At 39.9% G+C, this 23829-nt stretch overlaps 4 non-coding genes across 4 annotated transcripts; all 4 read left to right on the forward strand.

Moving 5' to 3' along the window:
* The first annotated feature begins 441 nt into the window (after window positions 1–441).
* trnar-ccu (transfer RNA arginine (anticodon CCU)) lies at window positions 442–514 on the forward strand. The gene has a single exon. It is a non-coding gene; the product is annotated as a tRNA-Arg (tRNA).
* Window positions 515–6249: 5735 nt separating this feature from the next.
* Window positions 6250–6322, forward strand: trnar-ccu (transfer RNA arginine (anticodon CCU)). The gene has a single exon. It is a non-coding gene; the product is annotated as a tRNA-Arg (tRNA).
* A 13099-nt stretch (window positions 6323–19421) lies between these two features.
* trnar-ccu (transfer RNA arginine (anticodon CCU)) lies at window positions 19422–19494 on the forward strand. The gene has a single exon. It is a non-coding gene; the product is annotated as a tRNA-Arg (tRNA).
* A 2235-nt stretch (window positions 19495–21729) lies between these two features.
* On the forward strand, window positions 21730–21802 carry trnar-ccu (transfer RNA arginine (anticodon CCU)). Its single transcript has one exon. It is a non-coding gene; the product is annotated as a tRNA-Arg (tRNA).
* Window positions 21803–23829: the final 2027 nt, after the last annotated feature.

The following is a 23829-nucleotide window of genomic DNA, read 5'->3' on the forward strand; positions in this document are numbered from 1 at the left end:
ATCCTCTGCTAACTGTGTTTTGTAAAGTGATTTAGAGCCTTTACAATGTCTTAGTAAAATGAACCAGATACAGACAGTACATATTCATCCACTGTACAATTCCAGATGCATATCAGCTTGGGAATGCAATTTTTGTATATTTCAAATTCCTTTCTCTGCTCTTTCAAATGCTTTCGTCCATCTTACTATACTAACTGCTTTTATTGTCATTATTGTGTTACCCAAAGGGTTCGAGTCCAATCTGGTGTACAATGCCAGTTTCATCTCAGCATGGCAATCTAGTTTCTACGTATTTCACATCTTTTCCCTTCTACTCACTATATCTACTGCATTTGGGGCCATTACTGTGTTACCCAAAGCCAACATGGCATGTCTCACATTATGCTCTATATAGGAAGCAACTGTTAGTTGGAAGAACTGAGGAGTAAAGGTGTTTGTGATGCCCCAGTGGCCTAATGGATAATGCACTGGCCTCCTAAGCCAGGGATTGTGGGTTCGAGTCCCATCTGGGGTGGTTGACAGCAGAGTGGCGCAGCAGAAGCGTGCTGGGCCCATAACCCAGAGGTCAATAGATTGAAACCATCCTTTGCTAACTGTGTTTTGTAAGCTGACTTAGGGCCTTTACAACCTTTAAGTAAAGTGATCCAGATACAGAAAGTACATATTCACCTACTGTAATATTCCAGATGCATATCAGCTTGGGAATGCAATTTTTGTATATTTCACATTCTTTTCTCTGCTCTTTCAAATGCTTTCCTCCATCTTACTATACTAACTGCTTTTATTGTCATTATTGTGTTACCCAAAGGGTTCGAGTCCAATCTGGCGTGGTTGAAAGCAGAGTGGCGCAGCGGAAGCGTGCTGGGCCCATAACCCAGAGGTCGATGGATCGAAACCATCCTCTGCTAACTGTGTTTTGTAAGCTGACTTAGGGCCTTTACAACCTTTTAGTAAAGTGAACCAGATACAGAAAATACATATTCGCCTACTGTACAATTCCAGATGCATATCAGCTTGGGAATGCAATTTTTGTATATTTCACATTCTTTTCTCTGCTCTTTCAAATGCTTTCCTCCATCTTACTATACTAACTGCTTTTATTGTCATTATTGTGTTACCCAAAGGGTTCGACTCCAATCTGGTGTGGTTGAAAGCAGAGTGGCGCAGCGGAAGCGTGCTGGGCCCAAAACCCAGAGGTCGATGGGTCGAAACCATCCTCTGCTAACTGTGTTTTGTAAGCTGACTTAGGGCCTTTACAACCTCTTAGTAAAGTGAACCAGATACAGAAAGTACATATTCACCTACTGTACAATTCCAGATGCATATCCGCTTGGGAATGCAATTATTGTATATTTCACATTCTTTTCTCTGCTCTTTCAAATGCTTTCCTCCATCTTACTATACTAACTGCTTTTATTGTCATTATTGTGCTACCCAAAGGGTTCGAGTCCAATCTGGGGTACAATGCCAGTTTCATATCAGCATGGCAATCTAGTTTCTACGTGTTTCACATCTTTTTCTTTGCACTTTTAAAAATTTCCCTTCTACTCACTATATCTACTGCATTTGGGGCCATTATTGTGTTACCCAAAGCCAACATGGCATGTCTCACATTATGCTCTGTCTAGGAAGCAACTGTTTGGTGGAAGAACTGATGAGTAAAGGTGTTTGAGATGCCCCAGTGGCCTAATGGATAAGGCACTGGCGTTGAGTGAGGATTTTTAACTATAAGCTTTATCAAAAAGGAAAGTTTTAAGCCTAGTCTTAAAAGTAGAGAGGGTGTCTGCTCCCCGAATTTGGATTGGAAGCTGGTTCCACAGGAGAGGAGCTTGATAGCTAAGGGCTCTGCCTCCCATTCTACTTTTGCAAACTCTGGGAACCACAAGTAGGCCAGTATTTTGGGATCGAAGTGGTCTAATTGGGCGATACAGGACTATGAGATCTATTAAATATGATGGAGCTTGACCATTAAGAGCTTTGTATGTAAGGAGGAGGGTTTTGAACTCTATTCTAGATTTTATGGGAAGCCAATGAAGAGAAGCTAGTGAAGGTGAAATATGATCTCTCTTTCCTAATCCAGTCAGCACTCTTGCTGCAGCATTTTGGATTAATTGAAGGCTTTTTAGAGAGTTATTAGGACACCCCAGAAGTAGGGAATTACAGTAGTCCAACCTAGAAGTAACAAATGCATGGACAAGTTTTTCGGCATCACTTTGAGACAGGATGCTTCTAATTTTAGCAATGTTCCGTAGGTGGAAGAAGGCTGTTCTAGACATTTGTCTTTTATGTGACGTAAACGCCAAATCTTGGTCAAAGATAACTCCTAGGTTCCTCACCGTAGTACTAGAGGCCAAAGTTATGTCATCTAGAGTAACTATATTGTTAGACAGCATATTTCTCATGTTTTTAGGCCCAAAGAGGATGATTTCAGTTTTGTCTGAATTTAGAAGTAGGAAATTGTAGGACATCCAGTTCTTTATGTCTTTTAGACATGCTTCAAATTTGACTAATTGGTTAGTATCTTCTGGTTTCACAGATAAATAGAGCTGGGTATCATCTGCATATCAGTGGAAGTTTATGGAATGTTTCCTAATGATTTTGCCTAAAGGTGACATGTAGAGATTAAAAAGTATTGGTCCTAACACAGAGCCCTGTGGAACTCCATAGCTGACTTTGGTGCATAAAGAAGAGTCATCATTAACATGAACAAGTTGGAATCTGTCTGACAGATAAGATTTAAACCAATGTAATGTGGTTCCTTTAATCCCAAATCCATGTTCTAGTCTCTGTAATAAAATGTTGTGGTCAATGGTGTCAAATGCGGCACTAAGGTCTAGTAAGACGAGTACAGACACAAGTCCATTATCTGAAGCCAGGAGAAGATCATTGGAGACTTTTACCAGTGCTGTTTCTGTACTGTGATGAGCTCTAAATCCTGACTGAAAGTCTTCATACAAATTATTCCTGTAAAGGTGATCACATAATTGTTTTGCAACTACTTTTTCAAGGATTTTAGAAATAAACGGGAGATTTGATATTGGTCTATAGTTGGCTAAATCCCCTGGATCAAGACAAGGTTTTTTAAGTAATGGTTTGATTACAGCAACTTTATAGGCCTTTGGTACATAGCCAGTTTCTAAAGATAGGTTAATCAAATCTAATATGAAAGTGTCTATTAAAGGTAGAACATCTTTAAGCAATTTGGTTGGAACAGGGTCTAAAAGACATGTTGTTAGTTTTGAGGAGGCGGTAGTTGAACTTAGCTCAGTGAGATCTATGGGTGAAAAGCAGTCTAAGATGGATTGGGGCCTTATTGAGGATTCTATAGCTGTTGTACATGAAGATCTAGCCGTAATATTTGTAGGGAGGATCTGGTGAATCTTTTCCCTAATGGCTACAATTTTACTAGTAAAGAAAGTCATAAAGTCATTGCTGCTCAAAGTTAAGGGAATACTAGGCTCAACAGAACTATGGCTCTTAGTCAGCCTGGCTACAGTGCTGAACAGAAACCGGGGGTTGTTCTTGTTTTCCTCTATTAATGCGGAATAATATGCTGTTCTGGCATCACGGAGAGCTTTTTTGTATGTTTTTAAACTGTTTTTCCAGGCTAACCGGGATTCTTCTAAATTAGTGGAACACCACTTCCTCTCTAGCTTTCGTGTTGCCTGCTTTAAGCTGTGCATTTGTGAATTGTACCATGGAGGTCGGCTCCTCTGATTCACTGCCTTCTATTTCAAAGGGGCAACTGTATCTAGTATCCTACGCAGTGAGGCGGCAGAATCGTCAACTAAATAATCAATTTGCACAGGAGTAAGATGGCTACTCACCATAGTATTGACACATGGTGGTGAAAAAGATGAAGAAATAATTTCTTTAAATGTATTCACAGCATTTTCAGATAAACATCTGCTGTAGTGGAATTTTTTCCTAACTGCTGTATAGTCCGTTATTGTAAATTCAAATGTTATTAGAAAATGGTCAGACAGAAGAGAATTATGAGGAAATACTATTAAATTATCAGTTTCAATGCCATATGTAAGGACAAGGTCTAACGTGTGACTAAAACAATGAGTGGGTTTATTTACATTTTGGGAAAAACCAATTGAATCTAATAATGAATTAAACGCAGTGCTCAGACAGTTACTGTCAGCATCTACATGAATGTTAAAGTCACCCACTATAATGACTTTATCTGTACTAAGCACTAAATCAGATAGAAAATCAGAAAATTCAATCAAAAACTCTGAATAAGGGACTGGAGGACGGTACACGATAACAAATAATAGTGGTTTTTGAGTTTTCCAGTTTGGGTGTGAAAGGCTAAGAGTAAGACTCTCAAATGAGGTATAACTATGTTTAGGTCTAGGAATTATTGATAAGCTAGAGTGAAATATTGCTGCTACTCCTCCACCTCGGCCTGTGCATCTAGGAACATGATAATTAATATGACTTTGGGGGGTTGACTCATTTAAACTGACATATTCTTCCTGCTGCAACCACGTTTCAGTGAGACAAAATAAACCAATTTGATGATCATTTATCAAGTCATTTACTAACAAAGATTTAGAAGAGAGAGATCTGATGTTTAATAATCCACATTTAAAAGTTTTGGGTTTTGGTTCAGTATGAGCAGTTGTATTACCCAAAGGGTTCGAGTCCAATCTGGTGTGGTTCAAAGCAGAGTGGCGCAGCGGAAGCGTGCTGGGCCCATAACCCAGAGGTCGATGGATCGAAACCATCCTCTGCTAACTGTGTTTTGTAAGCTGACTTAGGGCCTTTACAACCTTTTAGTAAAGTGAACCAGATACAGAAAGTACATATTCACCTACTGTACAATTCCAGATGCATATGAGCTTGGGAATACAATTTATGTATATTTCACATTCTTTTCTCTGCTCTTTCAAATGCTTTCCTCCATCTTACTATACTAACTGCTTTTATTGTCATTATTGTGTTACCCAAAGGGTTCGAGTCCCATCTGGGGTGGTTGACAGCAGAGTGGCTCAGCGGAAGCGTGCTGGGCCCATAACCCAAAGGTCGATGGTTCGAAACTATCCTCTGCTAACTGTGTTTTGTAAGCTGACTTAGGGCCTTTACAACCTTTTAGTAAAGTGAACCAGATACAGAAAGTACATATTCACCTACTGTAATATTCCAGATGCATATCAGCTTGGGAATGCAATTTTTGTATATTTCACATTCTTTTCTCTGCTCTTTCAAATGCTTTCCTCCATCTTACTATACTAACTGCTTTTATTGTCATTATTGTGTTACCCAAAGGGTTCGAGTCCAATCTGGGGTACAATGCCAGTTTCATATCAGCATGGCATTCTAGTTTCTACGTGTTTCACATCTTTTTCTTTGCACTTTTAAAAATTTCCCTTCTACTCACTATATCTACTGCATTTGGGGCCATTATTGTGTTACCCAAAGCCAACATGGCATGGCTCACATTATGCTCTGTATAGGAAGCAACTGTTTGGTGGAAGAACTGATGAGTAAAGGTGTTTGAGATGCCCCAGTGGCCTATTGGATAAGGCACTGGCCTCCTAAGCCAGGGATTGTGGGTTCAAGTCCTATCTGGGGTGGTTGACAGCAGAGTGGTACAGCGGAAGCGTGCTGGACCCATAACCCAGAGGTCGATGGATCGAAACCATCCTCTGCTAACTGTGTTTTGTAAGCTGACTTAGGGCCTTTACAACCTTTTAGTAAACTGAACCAGATACAGAAAGTAAATATTCACCTCCTGTACAATTCCAGATGCATATCAGCTTGGGAATGCAATTTTTGTATATTTCAAATTCCTTTCTCTGCTCTTTTAAATGGTTTCCTCCATCTTACTATACTAACTGCTTTTATTGTCATTATTGTGTTACCCAAAGGGTTCGAGTCCAATCTGGGGTACAATGCCAGTTTCATATCAGCATTGGAAACTAGTTTCTATGTGTTTCACATCTTTTTCTTTGCACTTTTAAAAATTTCCCTTCTACTCACTATATCTACTACATTTGGGGCCATTATTGTGTTACCCAAAGGGTTCGAGTCCAATCTGGTGTACAATGCCAGTTTCATCTCAGCATGGCAATCTAGTTTCTACGTATTTCACATCTTTTCCCTTCTACTCACTATATCTACTGCATTTGGGGCCATTACTGTGTTACCCAAAGCCAACATGGCATGTCTCACATTATGCTCTGTATAGGAAGCAACTGTTAGTTGGAAGAACTGAGGAGTAAAGGTGTTTGTGATGCCCCAGTGGCCTAATGGATAATGCACTGGCCTCCTAAGCCAGGGATTGTGGGTTCGAGTCCCATCTGGGGTGGTTGACAGCAGAGTGGCGCAGCAAAAGCGTGCTGGGCCCATAACCCAGAGGTCAATAGATCGAAACCATCCTCTGCTAACTGTGTTTTGTAAGCTGACTTAGGGCCTTTACAACCTCTTAGTAAAGTGAACCAGATACAGAAAGTACATATTCACCTACTGTACAATTCCAGATGCATATCCGCTTGGGAATGCAATTATTGTATATTTCACATTCTTTTCTCTGCTCTTTCAAATGCTTTCCTCCATCTTACTATACTAACTGCTTTTATTGTCATTATTGTGCTACCCAAAGGGTTCGAGTCCAATCTGGGGTACAATGCCAGTTTCATATCAGCATGGCAATCTAGTTTCTACGTGTTTCACATCTTTTTCTTTGCACTTTTAAAAATTTCCCTTCTACTCACTATATCTACTGCATTTGGGGCCATTATTGTGTTACCCAAAGCCAACATGGCATGTCTCACATTATGCTCTGTCTAGGAAGCAACTGTTTGGTGGAAGAACTGATGAGTAAAGGTGTTTGAGATGCCCCAGTGGCCTAATGGATAAGGCACTGGCGTTGAGTGAGGATTTTTAACTATAAGCTTTATCAAAAAGGAAAGTTTTAAGCCTAGTCTTAAAAGTAGAGAGGGTGTCTGCTCCACGAATTTGGATTGGAAGCTGGTTCCACAGGAGAGGAGCTTGATAGCTAAAGGCTCTGCCTCCCATTCTACTTTTGCAAACTCTGGGAACCACAAGTAGGCCAGTATTTTGGGATCGAAGTGGTCTAATTGGGCGATACAGGACTATGAGATCTTTTAAATATGATGGAGCTTGACCATTAAGAGCTTTGTATGTAAGGAGGAGGGTTTTGAACTCTATTCTAGATTTTATGGGAAGCCAATGAAGAGAAGCTAGTGAAGGTGAAATATGATCTCTCTTTCCTAATCCAGTCAGCACTCTTGCTGCAGCATTTTGGATTAATTGAAGGCTTTTTAGAGAGTTATTAGGACACCCCAGAAGTAGGGAATTACAGTAGTCCAACCTAGAAGTAACAAATGCATGGACCAGTTTTTCGGCATCACTTTGAGACAGGATGCTTCTAATTTTAGCAATGTTCCGTAGGTGGAAGAAGGCTGTTCTAGACATTTGTCTTTTATGTGACGTAAACGCCAAATCTTGGTCAAAGATAACTCCAAGGTTCCTCACCGTAGTACTAGAGGCCAAAGTTATGTCATCTAGAGTAACTATATTGTTAGACAGCATATTTCTCATGTTTTTAGGCCCAAAGAGGATGATTTCAGTTTTGTCTGAATTTAGAAGTAGGAAATTGTAGGACATCCAGTTCTTTATGTCTTTTAGACATGCTTCAAATTTGACTAATTGGTTAGTATCTTCTGGTTTCACAGATAAATAGAGCTGGGTATCATCTGCATATCAGTGGAAGTTTATGGAATGTTTCCTAATGATTTTGCCTAAAGGTGACATGTAGAGATTAAAAAGTATTGGTCCTAACACAGAGCCCTGTGGAACTCCATAGCTGACTTTGGTGCATAAAGAAGAGTCATCATTAACATGAACAAGTTGGAATCTGTCTGACAGATAAGATTTAAACCAATGTAATGTGGTTCCTTTAATCCCAAATCCATGTTCTAGTCTCTGTAATAAAATGTTGTGGTCAATGGTGTCAAATGCGGCACTAAGGTCTAGTAAGACGAGTACAGACACAAGTCCATTATCTGAAGCCAGGAGAAGATCATTGGAGACTTTTACCAGTGCTGTTTCTGTACTGTGATGAGCTCTAAATCCTGACTGAAAGTCTTCATACAAATTATTCCTGTAAAGGTGATCACATAATTGTTTTGCAACTACTTTTTCAAGGATTTTAGAAATAAACGGGAGATTTGATATTGGTCTATAGTTGGCTAAATCCCCTGGATCAAGACAAGGTTTTTTAAGTAATGGTTTGATTACAGCAACTTTATAGGCCTTTGGTACATAGCCAGTTTCTAAAGATAGGTTAATCAAATCTAATATGAAAGTGTCTATTAAAGGTAGAACATCTTTAAGCAATTTGGTTGGAACAGGGTCTAAAAGACATGTTGTTAGTTTTGAGGAGGCGGTAGTTGAACTTAGCTCAGTGAGATCTATGGGTGAAAAGCAGTCTAAGATGGATTGGGGCCTTATTGAGGATTCTATAGCTGTTGTACATGAAGATCTAGCCGTAATATTTGTAGGGAGGATCTGGTGAATCTTTTCCCTAATGGCTACAATTTTACTAGTAAAGAAAGTCATAAAGTCATTGCTGCTCAAAGTTAAGGGAATACTAGGCTCAACAGAACTATGGCTCTTAGTCAGCCTGGCTACAGTGCTGAACAGAAACCGGGGGTTGTTCTTGTTTTCCTCTATTAATGCGGAATAATATGCTGTTCTGGCATCACGGAGAGCTTTTTTGTATGTTTTTAAACTGTTTTTCCAGGCTAACCGGGATTCTTCTAAATTAGTGGAACGCCACTTCCTCTCTAACTTTCGTGTTGCCTGCTTTAAGCTGTGCATTTGTGAATTGTACCATGGAGGTCGGCTCCTCTGATTCACTGCCTTCTATTTCAAAGGGGCAACTGTATCTAGTATCCTACGCAGTGAGGCGGCAGAATCGTCAACTAAATAATCAATTTGCACAGGAGTAAGATGGCTACTCACCATAGTATTGACACATGGTGGTGAAAAAGATGAAGAAATAATTTCTTTAAATGTATTCACAGCATTTTCAGATAAACAACTGCTGTAGTGGAATTTTTTCCTAACTGCTGTATAGTCCGTTATTGTAAATTCAAATGTTATTAGAAAATGGTCAGACAGAAGAGAATTATGAGGAAATACTATTAAATTATCAGTTTCAATGCCATATGTAAGGACAAGGTCTAACGTGTGACTAAAACAATGAGTGGGTTTATTTACATTTTGGGAAAAACCAATTGAATCTAATAATGAATTAAACGCAGTGCTCAGACAGTTACTGTCAGCATCTACATGAATGTTAAAGTCACCCACTATAATGACTTTATCTGTACTAAGCACTAAATCAGATAGAAAATCAGAAAATTCAATCAAAAACTCTGAATAAGGGACTGGAGGACGGTACACGATATCCAATAATAGTGGTTTTTGAGTTTTCCAGTTTGGGTGTGAAAGGCTAAGAGTAAGACTCTCAAATGAGGTATAACTATGTTTAGGTCTAGGAATTATTGATAAGCTAGAGTGAAATATTGCTGCTACTCCTCCACCTCGGCCTGTGCATCTAGGAACATGATAATTAATATGACTTTGGGGGGTTGACTCATTTAAACTGACATATTCTTCCTGCTGCAACCACGTTTCAGTGAGACAAAATAAACCAATTTGATGATCATTTATCAAGTCATTTACTAACAAAGATTTAGAAGAGAGAGATCTGATGTTTAATAATCCACATTTAAAAGTTTTGGGTTTTGGTTCAGTATGAGCAGTTGTATTACCCAAAGGGTTCGAGTCCAATCTGGTGTGGTTCAAAGCAGAGTGGCGCAGCGGAAGCGTGCTGGGCCCATAACCCAGAGGTCGATGGATCGAAACCATCCTCTGCTAACTGTGTTTTGTAAGCTGACTTAGGGCCTTTACAACCTTTTAGTAAAGTGAACCAGATACAGAAAGTACATATTCACCTACTGTACAATTCCAGATGCATATGAGCTTGGGAATGCAATTTTTGTATATTTCACATTCTTTTCTCTGCTCTTTCAAATGCTTTCCTCCATCTTACTATACTAACTGCTTTTATTGTCATTATTGTGTTACCCAAAGGGTTCGAGTCCCATCTGGGGTGGTTGACAGCAGAGTGGCTCAGCGGAAGCGTGCTGGGCCCATAACCCAAAGGTCGATGGTTCGAAACTATCCTCTGCTAACTGTGTTTTGTAAGCTGACTTAGGGCCTTTACAACCTTTTAGTAAAGTGAACCAGATACAGAAAGTACATATTCACCTACTGTACAATTCCAGATGCATATCAGCTTGGGAATGCAATTTTTGTATATTTCAAATTCCTTTCTCTGCTCTTTTAAATGGTTTCCTCCATCTTACTATACTAACTGCTTTTATTGTCATTATTGTGTTACCCAAAGGGTTCGAGTCCAATCTGGGGTACAATGCCAGTTTCATATCAGCATTGGAAACTAGTTTCTATGTGTTTCACATCTTTTTCTTTGCACTTTTAAAAATTTCCCTTCTACTCACTATATCTACTGCATTTGGGGCCATTATTGTGTTACCCAAAGCCAACATGGCATGTCTCACATTATGCTCTGTATAGGAAGCAACTGTTTGGTGGAAGAACTGATGAGTAAAGGTGTTTGAGATGCCCCAGTGGCCTAATGGATAAGGCACTGGCGTTGAGTGAGGATTTTTAACTATAAGCTTTATCAAAAAGGAAAGTTTTAAGCCTAGTCTTAAAAGTAGAGAGGGTGTCTGCTCCCCGAATTTGGATTGGAAGCTGGTTCCACAGGAGAGGAGCTTGATAGCTAAAGGCTCTGCCTCCCATTCTACTTTTGCAAACTCTGGGAACCACAAGTAGGCCAGTATTTTGGGATCGAAGTGGTCTAATTGGGCGATACAGGACTATGAGATCTATTAAATATGATGGAGCTTGACCATTAAGAGCTTTGTATGTAAGGAGGAGGGTTTTGAACTCTATTCTAGATTTTATGGGAAGCCAATGAAGAGAAGCTAGTGAAGGTGAAATATGATCTCTCTTTCCTAATCCAGTCAGCACTCTTGCTGCAGCATTTTGGATTAATTGAAGGCTTTTTAGAGAGTTATTAGGACACCCCAGAAGTAGGGAATTACAGTAGTCCAACCTAGAAGTAACAAATGCATGGACAAGTTTTTCGGCATCACTTTGAGACAGGATGCTTCTAATTTTAGCAATGTTCCGTAGGTGGAAGAATGCTGTTCTAGACATTTGTCTTTTATGTGACGTAAACGCCAAATCTTGGTCAAAGATAACTCCTAGGTTCCTCACCGTAGTACTAGAGGCCAAAGTTATGTCATCTAGAGTAACTATATTGTTAGACAGCATATTTCTCATGTTTTTAGGCCCAAAGAGGATGATTTCAGTTTTGTCTGAATTTAGAAGTAGGAAATTGTAGGACATCCAGTTCTTTATGTCTTTTAGACATGCTTCAAATTTGACTAATTGGTTAGTATCTTCTGGTTTCACAGATAAATAGAGCTGGGTATCATCTGCATATCAGTGGAAGTTTATGGAATGTTTCCTAATGATTTTGCCTAAAGGTGACATGTAGAGATTAAAAAGTATTGGTCCTAACACAGAGCCCTGTGGAACTCCATAGCTGACTTTGGTGCATAAAGAAGAGTCATCATTAACATGAACAAGTTGGAATCTGTCTGACAGATAAGATTTAAACCAATGTAATGTGGTTCCTTTAATCCCAAATCCATGTTCTAGTCTCTGTAATAAAATGTTGTGGTCAATGGTGTCAAATGCGGCACTAAGGTCTAGTAAGACGAGTACAGACACAAGTCCATTATCTGAAGCCAGGAGAAGATCATTGGAGACTTTTACCAGTGCTGTTTCTGTACTGTGATGAGCTCTAAATCCTGACTGAAAGTCTTCATACAAATTATTCCTGTAAAGGTGATCACATAATTGTTTTGCAACTACTTTTTCAAGGATTTTAGAAATAAACGGGAGATTTGATATTGGTCTATAGTTGGCTAAATCACCTGGATCAAGACAAGGTTTTTTAAGTAATGGTTTGATTACAGCAACTTTATAGGCCTTTGGTACATAGCCAGTTTCTAAAGATAGGTTAATCAAATCTAATATGAAAGTGTCTATTAAAGGTAGAACATCTTTAACCAATTTGGTTGGAACAGGGTCTAAAAGACATGTTGTTAGTTTTGAGGAGGCGGTAGTTGAACTTAGCTCAGTGAGATCTATGGGTGAAAAGCAGTCTAAGATGGATTGGGGCCTTATTGAGGATTCTATAGCTGTTGTACATGAAGATCTAGCCGTAATATTTGTAGGGAGGATCTGGTGAATCTTTTCCCTAATGGCTACAATTTTACTAGTAAAGAAAGTCATAAAGTCATTGCTGCTCAAAGTTAAGGGAATACTAGGCTCAACAGAACTATGGCTCTTAGTCAGCCTGGCTACAGTGCTGAACAGAAACCGGGGGTTGTTCTTGTTTTCCTCTATTAATGCGGAATAATATGCTGTTCTGGCATCACGGAGAGCTTTTTTGTATGTTTTTAAACTGTTTTTCCAGGCTAACCGGGATTCTTCTAAATTAGTGGAACGCCACTTCCTCTCTAACTTTCGTGTTGCCTGCTTTAAGCTGTGCATTTGTGAATTGTACCATGGAGGTCGGCTCCTCTGATTCACTGCCTTCTATTTCAAAGGGGCAACTGTATCTAGTATCCTACGCAGTGAGGCGGCAGAATCGTCAACTAAATAATCAATTTGCACAGGAGTAAGATGGCTACTCACCATAGTATTGACACATGGTGGTGAAAAAGATGAAGAAATAATTTCTTTAAATGTATTCACAGCATTTTCAGATAAACAACTGCTGTAGTGGAATTTTTTCCTAACTGCTGTATAGTCCGTTATTGTAAATTCAAATGTTATTAGAAAATGGTCAGACAGAAGAGAATTATGAGGAAATACTATTAAATTATCAGTTTCAATGCCATATGTAAGGACAAGGTCTAACGTGTGACTAAAACAATGAGTGGGTTTATTTACATTTTGGGAAAAACCAATTGAATCTAATAATGAATTAAACGCAGTGCTCAGACAGTTACTGTCAGCATCTACATGAATGTTAAAGTCACCCACTATAATGACTTTATCTGTACTAAGCACTAAATCAGATAGAAAATCAGAAAATTCAATCAAAAACTCTGAATAAGGGACTGGAGGACGGTACACGATATCCAATAATAGTGGTTTTTGAGTTTTCCAGTTTGGGTGTGAAAGGCTAAGAGTAAGACTCTCAAATGAGGTATAACTATGTTTAGGTCTAGGAATTATTGATAAGCTAGAGTGAAATATTGCTGCTACTCCTCCACCTCGGCCTGTGCATCTAGGAACATGATAATTAATATGACTTTGGGGGGTTGACTCATTTAAACTGACATATTCTTCCTGCTGCAACCACGTTTCAGTGAGACAAAATAAACCAATTTGATGATCATTTATCAAGTCATTTACTAACAAAGATTTAGAAGAGAGAGATCTGATATTTAATAATCCACATTTGAAAGTTTTGGGTTTTGGTTCAGTATGAGCAGTTGTATTACCCAAAGGGTTCGAGTCCAATCTGGTTTGGTTCAAAGCAGAGTGGCGCAGCGGAAGCGTGCTGGGCCCATAACCCAGAGGTCGATGGATCGAAACCATCCTCTGCTAACTGTGGTTTGTAAGCTGACTTAGGGCCTTTACAACCTTTTAGTAAAGTGAACCAGATACAGAAAGTACATATTCACCTACTGTACAATTCCAGATGCATATGAGCTTGGGAATGCAATTTTTGTATATTTCACATTCTTTTCTCTGCTCTTTCAAATGCTTTCCTCCATCTTACTATACTAACTGCTTTTATTGTCATTATTGTGTTACCCAAAGGGTTCGAGTCCCATCTGGAGTGGTTGACAGCAGAGTGGCGCAGCGGAAGCGTGCTGGGCCCATAACCCAAAGGTCGACGGTTCGAAACTATCCTCTGCTAACTGTGTTTTGTAAGCTGACTTAGGGCTTTTACAACATTTTAGTAAAGTGAACCAGATACAGAAAGTACATATTCACCTACTGTACAATTCCAGATGCATATCAGCTTGGGAATGCAATTATTGTATATTTCACATTCTTTTCTCTGCTCTTTCAAATGCTTTCCTCCATCTTACTATACTAACTGCTTTTATTGTCATTATTGTGTTACCCAAAGGGTTCGACTCCAATCTGGTGTCGTTGAAAGCAGAGTGGCGCAGCGGAAGCGTGCTGGGCCCAAAACCCAGAGGTCGATGGGTCGAAACCATCCTCTGCTAACTGTGTTTTGTAAGCTGACTTAGGGCCTTTACAACCTCTTAGTAAAGTGAACCAGATACAGAAAGTACATATTCACCTACTGTACAATTCCAGATGCATATCCGCTTGGGAATGCAATTATTGTATATTTCACATTCTTTTCTCTGCTCTTTCAAATGCTTTCCTCCATCTTACTATACTAACTGCTTTTATTGTCATTATTGTGCTACCCAAAGGGTTCGAGTCCAATCTGGGGTACAATGCCAGTTTCATATCAGCATGGCAATCTAGTTTCTACGTGTTTCACATCTTTTTCTTTGCACTTTTAAAAATTTCCCTTCTACTCACTATATCTACTGCATTTGGGGCCATTATTGTGTTACCCAAAGCCAACATGGCATGTCTCACATTATGCTCTGTCTAGGAAGCAACTGTTTGGTGGAAGAACTGATGAGTAAAGGTGTTTGAGATGCCCCAGTGGCCTAATGGATAAGGCACTGGCGTTGAGTGAGGATTTTTAACTATAAGCTTTATCAAAAAGGAAAGTTTTAAGCCTAGTCTTAAAAGTAGAGAGGGTGTCTGCTCCCCGAATTTGGATTGGAAGCTGGTTCCACAGGAGAGGAGCTTGATAGCTAAAGGCTCTGCCTCCCATTCTACTTTTGCAAACTCTGGGAACCACAAGTAGGCCAGTATTTTGGGATCGAAGTGGTCTAATTGGGCGATACAGGACTATGAGATCTATTAAATATGATGGAGCTTGACCATTAAGAGCTTTGTATGTAAGGAGGAGGGTTTTGAACTCTATTCTAGATTTTATGGGAAGCCAATGAAGAGAAGCTAGTGAAGGTGAAATATGATCTCTCTTTCCTAATCCAGTCAGCACTCTTGCTGCAGCATTTTGGATTAATTGAAGGCTTTTTAGAGAGTTATTAGGACACCCCAGAAGTAGGGAATTACAGTAGTCCAACCTAGAAGTAACAAATGCATGGACAAGTTTTTCGGCATCACTTTGAGACAGGATGCTTCTAATTTTAGCAATGTTCCGTAGGTGGAAGAAGGCTGTTCTAGACATTTGTCTTTTATGTGACGTAAACGCCAAATCTTGGTCAAAGATAACTCCAAGGTTCCTCACCGTAGTACTAGAGGCCAAAGTTATGTCATCTAGAGTAACTATATTGTTAGACAGCATATTTCTCATGTTTTTAGGCCCAAAGAGGATGATTTCAGTTTTGTCTGAATTTAGAAGTAGGAAATTGTAGGACATCCAGTTCTTTATGTCTTTTAGACATGCTTCAAATTTGACTAATTGGTTAGTATCTTCTGGTTTCACAGATAAATAGAGCTGGGTATCATCTGCATATCAGTGGAAGTTTATGGAATGTTTCCTAATGATTTTGCCTAAAGGTGACATGTAGAGATTAAAAAGTATTGGTCCTAACACAGAGCCCTGTGGAACTCCATAGCTGACTTTGGTGCATAAAGAAGAGTCATCATTAACATGAACAAGTTGGAATCTGTCTGACAGATAAGATTTAAACCAATGTAATGTGGTTCCTTTAATCCCAAATCCATGTTCTAGTCTCTGTAATAAAATGTTGTGGTCAATGGTGTCAAATGCGGCACTAAGGTCTAGTAAGACGAGTACAGACACAAGTCCATTATCTGAAGCCAGGAGAAGATCATTGGAGACTTTTACCAGTGCTGTTTCTGTACTGTGATGAGCTCTAAATCCTGACTGAAAGTCTTCATACAAATTATTCCTGTAAAGGTGATCACATAATTGTTTTGCAACTACTTTTTCAAGGATTTTAGAAATAAACGGGAGATTTGATATTGGTCTATAGTTGGCTAAATCCCCTGGATCAAGACAAGGTTTTTTAAGTAATGGTTTGATTACAGCAACTTTATAGGCCTTTGGTACATAGCCAGTTTCTAAAGATAGGTTAATCAAATCTAATATGAAAGTGTCTATTAAAGGTAGAACATCTTTAACCAATTTGGTTGGAACAGGGTCTAAAAGACATGTTGTTAGTTTTGAGGAGGCGGTAGTTGAACTTAGCTCAGTGAGATCTATGGGTGAAAAGCAGTCTAAGATGGATTGGGGCCTTATTGAGGATTCTATAGCTGTTGTACATGAAGATCTAGCCGTAATATTTGTAGGGAGGATCTGGTGAATCTTTTCCCTAATGGCTACAATTTTACTAGTAAAGAAAGTCATAAAGTCATTGCTGCTCAAAGTTAAGGGAATACTAGGCTCAACAGAACTATGGCTCTTAGTCAGCCTGGCTACAGTGCTGAACAGAAACCGGGGGTTGTTCTTGTTTTCCTCTATTAATGCGGAATAATATGCTGTTCTGGCATCACGGAGAGCTTTTTTGTATGTTTTTAAACTGTTTTTCCAGGCTAACCGGGATTCTTCTAAATTAGTGGAACGCCACTTCCTCTCTAGCTTTCGTGTTGCCTGCTTTAAGCTGTGCATTTGTGAATTGTACCATGGAGGTCGGCTCCTCTGATTCACTGCCTTCTATTTCAAAGGGGCAACTGTATCTAGTATCCTACGCAGTGAGGCGGCAGAATCGTCAACTAAATAATCAATTTGCACAGGAGTAAGATGGCTACTCACCATAGTATTGACACATGGTGGTGAAAAAGATGAAGAAATAATTTCTTTAAATGTATTCACAGCATTTTCAGATAAACATCTGCTGTAGTGGAATTTTTTCCTAACTGCTGTATAGTCCGTTATTGTAAATTCAAATGTTATTAGAAAATGGTCAGACAGAAGAGAATTATGAGGAAATACTATTAAATTATCAGTTTCAATGCCATATGTAAGGACAAGGTCTAACGTGTGACTAAAACAATGAGTGGGTTTATTTACATTTTGGGAAAAACCAATTGAATCTAATAATGAATTAAACGCAGTGCTCAGACAGTTACTGTCAGCATCTACATGAATGTTAAAGTCACCCACTATAATGACTTTATCTGTACTAAGCACTAAATCAGATAGAAAATCAGAAAATTCAATCAAAAACTCTGAATAAGGGACTGGAGGACGGTACACGATAACCAATAATAGTGGTTTTTGAGTTTTCCAGTTTGGGTGTGAAAGGCTAAGAGTAAGACTCTCAAATGAGGTATAACTATGTTTAGGTCTAGGAATTATTGATAAGCTAGAGTGAAATATTGCTGCTACTCCTCCACCTCGGCCTGTGCATCTAGGAACATGATAATTAATAAGACTTTGGGGGGTTGACTCATTTAAACTGACATATTCTTCCTGCTGCAACCACGTTTCAGTGAGACAAAATAAACCAATTTGATGATCATTTATCAAGTCATTTACTAACAAAGATTTAGAAGAGAGAGATCTGATGTTTAATAATCCACATTTAAAAGTTTTGGGTTTTGGTTCAGTATGAGCAGTTGTATTACCCAAAGGGTTCGAGTCCAATCTGGTGTGGTTCAAAGCAGAGTGGCGCAGCGGAAGCGTGCTGGGCCCATAACCCAGAGGTCGATGGATCGAAACCATCCTCTGCTAACTGTGTTTTGTAAGCTGACTTAGGGCCTTTACAACCTTTTAGTAAAGTGAACCAGATACAGAAAGTACATATTCACCTACTGTACAATTCCAGATGCATATGAGCTTGGGAATGCAATTTATGTATATTTCACATTCTTTTCTCTGCTCTTTCAAATGCTTTCCTCCATCTTACTATACTAACTGCTTTTATTGTCATTATTGTGTTACCCAAAGGGTTCGAGTCCCATCTGGGGTGGTTGACAGCAGAGTGGCTCAGCGGAAGCTTGCTGGGCCCATAACCCAAAGGTCGATGGTTCGAAACTATCCTCTGCTAACTGTGTTTTGTAAGCTGACTTAGGGCCTTTACAACCTTTTAGTAAAGTGAACCAGATACAGAAAGTACATATTCACCTACTGTAATATTCCAGATGCATATCAGCTTGGGAATGCAATTTTTGTATATTTCACATTCTTTTCTCTGCTCTTTCAAATGCTTTCCTCCATCTTACTATACTAACTGCTTTTATTGTCATTATTGTGTTACCCAAAGGGTTCGAGTCCAATCTGGGGTACAATGCCAGTTTCATATCAGCATGGCATTCTAGTTTCTACGTGTTTCACATCTTTTTCTTTGCACTTTTAAAAATTTCCCTTCTACTCACTATATCTACTGCATTTGGGGCCATTATTGTGTTACCCAAAGCCAACATGGCATGGCTCACATTATGCTCTGTATAGGAAGCAACTGTTTGGTGGAAGAACTGATGAGTAAAGGTGTTTGAGATGCCCCAGTGGCCTATTGGATAAGGCACTGGCCTCCTAAGCCAGGGATTGTGGGTTCAAGTCCTATCTGGGGTGGTTGACAGCAGAGTGGTACAGCGGAAGCGTGCTGGACCCATAACCCAGAGGTCGATGGATCGAAACCATCCTCTGCTAACTATGTTTTGTAAGCTGACTTAGGGCCTTTACAACCTTTTAGTAAACTGAACCAGATACAGAAAGTAAATATTCACCTCCTGTACAATTCCAGATGCATATCAGCTTGGGAATGCAATTTTTGTATATTTCAAATTCCTTTCTCTGCTCTTTTAAATGGTTTCCTCCATCTTACTATACTAACTGCTTTTATTGTCATTATTTTGTTACCCAAAGGGTTCGAGTCCAATCTGGGGTACAATGCCAGTTTCATATCAGCATTGGAAACTAGTTTCTATGTGTTTCACATCTTTTTCTTTGCACTTTTAAAAATTTCCCTTCTACTCACTATATCTACTACATTTGGGGCCATTATTGTGTTACCCAAAGGGTTCGAGTCCAATCTGGTGTACAATGCCAGTTTCATCTCAGCATGGCAATCTAGTTTCTACGTATTTCACATCTTTTCCCTTCTACTCACTATATCTACTGCATTTGGGGCCATTACTGTGTTACCCAAAGCCAACATGGCATGTCTCACATTATGCTCTGTATAGGAAGCAACTGTTAGTTGGAAGAACTGAGGAGTAAAGGTGTTTGTGATGCCCCAGTGGCCTAATGGATAATGCACTGGCCTCCTAAGCCAGGGATTGTGGGTTCGAGTCCCATCTGGGGTGGTTGACAGCAGAGTAGCGCAGCAAAAGCGTGCTGGGCCCATAACCCAGAGGTCAATAGATTGAAACCATCCTTTGCTAACTGTGTTTTGTAAGCTGACTTAGGGCCTTTACAACCTTTAAGTAAAGTGATCCAGATACAGAAAGTACATATTCACCTACTGTAATATTCCAGATGCATATCAGCTTGGGAATGCAATTTTTGTATATTTCACATTCTTTTCTCTGCTCTTTCAAATGCTTTCCTCCATCTTACTATACTAACTGCTTTTATTGTCATTATTGTGTTACCCAAAGGGTTCGAGTCCAATCTGGCGTGGTTGAAAGCAGAGTGGCGCAGCGGAAGCGTGCTGGGCCCATAACCCAGAGGTCAATAGATTGAAACCATCCTTTGCTAACTGTGTTTTGTAAGCTGACTTAGGGCCTTTACAACCTTTAAGTAAAGTGATCCAGATACAGAAAGTACATATTCACCTACTGTAATATTCCAGATGCATATCAGCTTGGGAATGCAATTTTTGTATATTTCACATTCTTTTCTCTGCTCTTTCAAATGCTTTCCTCCATCTTACTATACTAACTGCTTTTATTGTCATTATTGTGTTACCCAAAGGGTTCGAGTCCAATCTGGGGTACAATGCCAGTTTCATATCAGCATGGCAATCTAGTTTCTACGTGTTTCACATCTTTTTCTTTGCACTTTTAAAAATATCCCTTCCACTGTTATGCTGATGATACCCAGCTATATTTATATATGGAACCAGATGAAAATAATCAGTTAATAAAGCTTCAAGCATGCCTACAAGACATAAAGGCCTGGATGTCCCACAATTTTTTACTTTTAAACTCAGACAAAACTGAATTCATAGTATTTGGGCCCAAAAATCTCAGAGATATGATGTCCAACCATATTGTTACACTAGATGGCATAAGCCTGGCCTCCAGTACTACTGCAAGGAACCTTGGAGTTATGTTTGATCAGGATCTGTCCTTTAACTCACATATAAAACAAATCTCTAGAACAGCCTTCTTCCACCTACGGAACATTGCCAAAATTAGGAGCATCCTGTCTCAAAGTGATGCCGAAAAACTGGTCCATGCATTTGTTACCTCTAGGTTTGACCACTGTAATTCCCTACTTTCAGGATGCCCCAGTAACTCCCTAAAGAGCCTGCAATTAATCCAAAATGCTGCAGCAAGAGTGCTGACTGGAACTAGCAAGAGAGATCATATTTCACCTTCACTAGCTTCTCTCCATTGGCTTCCAATTAAATGTAGAATAGAATTTGAAACCCTGCTTCTTACATATAAAGCTCTGAATGGTCAGGCTCCATCATATTTAGAAGACCTCATAGCACCATATCATCCCAGTAGACCACTTTGCTCTCAGAATGCAGGCCTACTTGTGGTTCCCAGAATTTCCAAAAGTAGAATGGGAGGTAGAGCCTTTAGCTATCAAGCTCCTCTCTTGTGAAACCAGCTCCCAGTTCAGATTCGGGAAGCAGACAGCCTCTCTACTTTTAAGTCTAGGCTTAAAACCTTCCTTTTTAATAAAGCATATAGTTATTTATAGTTATGCTGCCATAGGCTTAGACTGCTGGGGGACCCACCCCCCAATGCACTGAGCTCCTTTCCTCCTCTTGACCATCTCTCCTCTCCTCTCATCCCGCAATTGTCACCACTGTATGTCATTAACTCTGTGTGTTCTCTCCCGTAGTTGTCTTTGTCATCCTCTGTCCCCTTCTCTCTGTCCCTTTCTGCAGGTGTCCCCCGGCTTTGAAGCTGTGTGTCTTCCAGCGTGAAGCTACTGGTCCTACCAATCTGCCCAATGTTTTGTTGTTGCTTTTTGTTGCTCTGTTCTTTTCCCTCTCCCCTTTCCACTCACCCCAACCGGTCGAGGCAAATGGCCGTCCACCCTGAGCCTGGTTCTGCTGGAGGTTTCTTCCGTTAAAGGGAGTTTTTCCTCTCCACTGTTGCCTATGGCTTGCTCCAGGGGGAATTGTTGGGTTCTCTTTATATATCTTTATAATCTTGACTTTATTCTGTAAAGTGCCCTGAGATGACTTTGTTGTGAATTGGCACTATATAAATAAAGTTGAATTGAATTGAACTCACTATATCTACTGCATATGGGGCCATTATTGTGTTACCCAAAGCCAACATGGCATGTCTCACATTATGCTCTGTATAGGAAGCAACTGTTTGGTGGAAGAACTGATGAGTAAAGGTGATTGAGATGCCCCAGTGGCCTAATGGATAAGGCACTGGCCTCCTAAGCCAGGGATTGTGGGTTCAAGTCCCATCTGGGGTGGTTGACAGCAGAGTGGCGCAGCGGAAGCGTGCTGGGCCCATAACCCAGAGGTCGATGGATCGAAACCATCCTCTGCTAACTGTGTTTTGTAAGCTGACTTAGGGCCTTTACAACCTCTTAGTAAAGTGAACCAGATACAGAAAGTACATATTCACCTACTATACAATTCCAGATGCATATCAGCTTGGGAATGCAATTATTGTATATTTCACATTCTTTTCTCTGCTCTTTCAAATGCTTTCCTCCATCTTACTATACTAACTGCTTTTATTGTCATTATTGTGCTACCCAAAGGGTTCGAGTCCAATCTGGGGTACAATGCCAGTTTCATATCAGCATGGCAATCTAGTTTCTACGTGTTTCACATCTTTTTCTTTGCACTTTTAAAAATTTCCCTTCTACTCACTATATCTACTGCATTTGGGGCCATTATTGTGTTACCCAAAGCCAACATGGCATGTCTCACATTATGCTCTGTCTAGGAAGCAACTGTTTGGTGGAAGAACTGATGAGTAAAGGTGTTTGAGAGGCCCCAGTGGCCTAATGGCTAAGGCACTGGCCTCTTAAGCCAGGGATTGTCGGTTCAAGTCCCATCTGGGGTGGTTGACAGCAGAGTGGCGCAGCGGAAGCGTGCTGGGCCCATAACCCAGAGGTCGATGGATCGAAACCATCCTCTGCTAACTGTGTTTTGTAAGCTGACTTAGGGCCTTTACAACCTTTTAGTAAAGTGAACCAGATACAGAAAGTACATATTCACCTACTGTACAATTCCAGATGCATATGAGCTTGGGAATGCAATTTTTGTATATTTCACATTCTTTTCTCTGCTCTTTCAAATGCTTTCCTCCATCTTACTATACTAACTGCTTTTATTGTCATTATTGTGTTACCCAAAGGGTTCGAGTCCCATCTGGAGTGGTTGACAGCAGAGTGGCGCAGCGGAAGCGTGCTGGGCCCATAACCCAAAGGTCGACGGTTCGAAACTATCCTCTGCTAACTGTGTTTTGTAAGCTGACTTAGGGCTTTTACAACATTTTAGTAAAGTGAACCAGATACAGAAAGTACATATTCACCTACTGTACAATTCCAGATGCATATCAGCTTGGGAATGCAATTATTGTATATTTCACATTCTTTTCTCTGCTCTTTCAAATGCTTTCCTCCATCTTACTATACTAACTGCTTTTATTGTCATTATTGTGTTACCCAAAGGGTTCGACTCCAATCTGGTGTCGTTGAAAGCAGAGTGGCGCAGCGGAAGCGTGCTGGGCCCAAAACCCAGAGGTCGATGGGTCGAAACCATCCTCTGCTAACTGTGTTTTGTAAGCTGACTTAGGGCCTTTACAACCTCTTAGTAAAGTGAACCAGATACAGAAAGTACATATTCACCTACTGTACAATTCCAGATGCATATCCGCTTGGGAATGCAATTATTGTATATTTCACATTCTTTTCTCTGCTCTTTCAAATGCTTTCCTCCATCTTACTATACTAACTGCTTTTATTGTCATTATTGTGCTACCCAAAGGGTTCGAGTCCAATCTGGGGTACAATGCCAGTTTCATATCAGCATGGCAATCTAGTTTCTACGTGTTTCACATCTTTTTCTTTGCACTTTTAAAAATTTCCCTTCTACTCACTATATCTACTGCATTTGGGGCCATTATTGTGTTACCCAAAGCCAACATGGCATGTCTCACATTATGCTCTGTCTAGGAAGCAACTGTTTGGTGGAAGAACTGATGAGTAAAGGTGTTTGAGATGCCCCAGTGGCCTAATGGATAAGGCACTGGCGTTGAGTGAGGATTTTTAACTATAAGCTTTATCAAAAAGGAAAGTTTTAAGCCTAGTCTTAAAAGTAGAGAGGGTGTCTGCTCCCCGAATTTGGATTGGAAGCTGGTTCCACAGGAGAGGAGCTTGATAGCTAAAGGCTCTGCCTCCCATTCTACTTTTGCAAACTCTGGGAACCACAAGTAGGCCAGTATTTTGGGATCGAAGTGGTCTAATTGGGCGATACAGGACTATGA

This window comes from Channa argus, unplaced genomic scaffold (assembly GCF_033026475.1).
Source record: "Channa argus isolate prfri unplaced genomic scaffold, Channa argus male v1.0 Contig013, whole genome shotgun sequence".
Classification (NCBI taxonomy): Eukaryota; Metazoa; Chordata; class Actinopteri; order Anabantiformes; family Channidae; genus Channa; species Channa argus.